Source organism: Chinchilla lanigera, unplaced genomic scaffold, assembly GCF_000276665.1.
Source record: "Chinchilla lanigera isolate Chin_1 unplaced genomic scaffold, ChiLan1.0 scaffold00092, whole genome shotgun sequence".
Classification (NCBI taxonomy): Eukaryota; Metazoa; Chordata; class Mammalia; order Rodentia; family Chinchillidae; genus Chinchilla; species Chinchilla lanigera.
In genome coordinates, this window is record NW_004955493.1 from 6,639,745 (window position 1) to 6,640,842 (window position 1,098).

Here is a 1,098-nt window from a genome sequence, read left to right on the forward strand (position 1 = left end):
GGCGGGGAGGGTGCGAGGGGCCCGCGCGCCGGCGGTTGGCGCCGCGTGGGAGGAGGAGAGGATCTAAAATAGGTGAACCTCGCACTCGCAGCCCTTGGGGCGGGTACGGAGCAGCGTGGGCGCTCACGCGCGCCGGGGACTTGGGTCTCTAGCTCTCAAACCGCCTTAAAGCTGGCGGCTGCGGTCGCCTCACAATGAGCGTGAGAAGCGCTGGGGGAGGAGCCGAAGGAGCGGAGAGGAAGCGCCGGCGGCCCCGCCCACGCCGCCGGCGTAACGTCAGGATGCCTCCGCCGCAGCGTGAGGCGTCGCGGCGCAGCGTGAGGTTCTTCCGCCACTCGGGGACTTACGGGCGCAGCCTCGGATTCAAAAAAAATCCCCAGGCTGATGAAGCCTAGTGACTTCCCGTTTAAACAAGTGGTAGCTAAGCGTTCCTAAGGCGCTGTTATCCACCTTATCCGTTTTAAATAAACGGTGGATGAGTATTAAAAAGTGATTGTTTTGAAGTCAGGAGATGGGGTAATCCCAGCTCCTTGGGAGGCTGAAGCAGGAAGATGCCATGCTCGAGTATGTACCTGGACAGCTCATTGAATAAGAGTATATGCATCCATACTATTCAAAATATATACGTGGAATTAAATATATATATAATTAAATATATATAAAATATATATCAATAAGATATAATATAAATAAATAAATATATGCATCATGGAGCCGGGCGTGGTGGCGCACGCCTGTAATCCTAGCACCCGGGAGGTTGAGGCAGGAGGATCGTTGCAAGTTCGAGATTATCCTGGGCTACAAAGTGACCTCAAGGACAGCCTGAGCGCAGTGAGATTCTGTCTCAAAAAGACAAAAAAATTAAAGAAGCAAAAAAGAAAAACGTTGTGGAATGGCTCCAGGCTAGAGGAGGCTAAAATGACCCAAAACTAAAAAATACTTCATGGAAGTCAAGAGTCTATACCAGGAAAAAAATCCCTAGAAAAGAGAGTGGGGGGAAATTGATGAATTAAGAGTATAAAGTACAGGGGGTTGGGGATATAGCTCAGTGGCATAAGCGCCTGTTTGGCAAGCATAAGGTCGTGAGTTCAATCCCCA

At 50.6% G+C, this 1,098-nt stretch overlaps 1 protein-coding gene across 2 annotated transcripts in view; it reads left to right on the forward strand.

Moving 5' to 3' along the window:
• Positions 1–1,098, forward strand: part of LOC106146716 — a 26,138-nt gene that overhangs the window by 1,288 nt on the left and 23,752 nt on the right. The gene's annotated exons all lie outside the window — the stretch shown is intronic.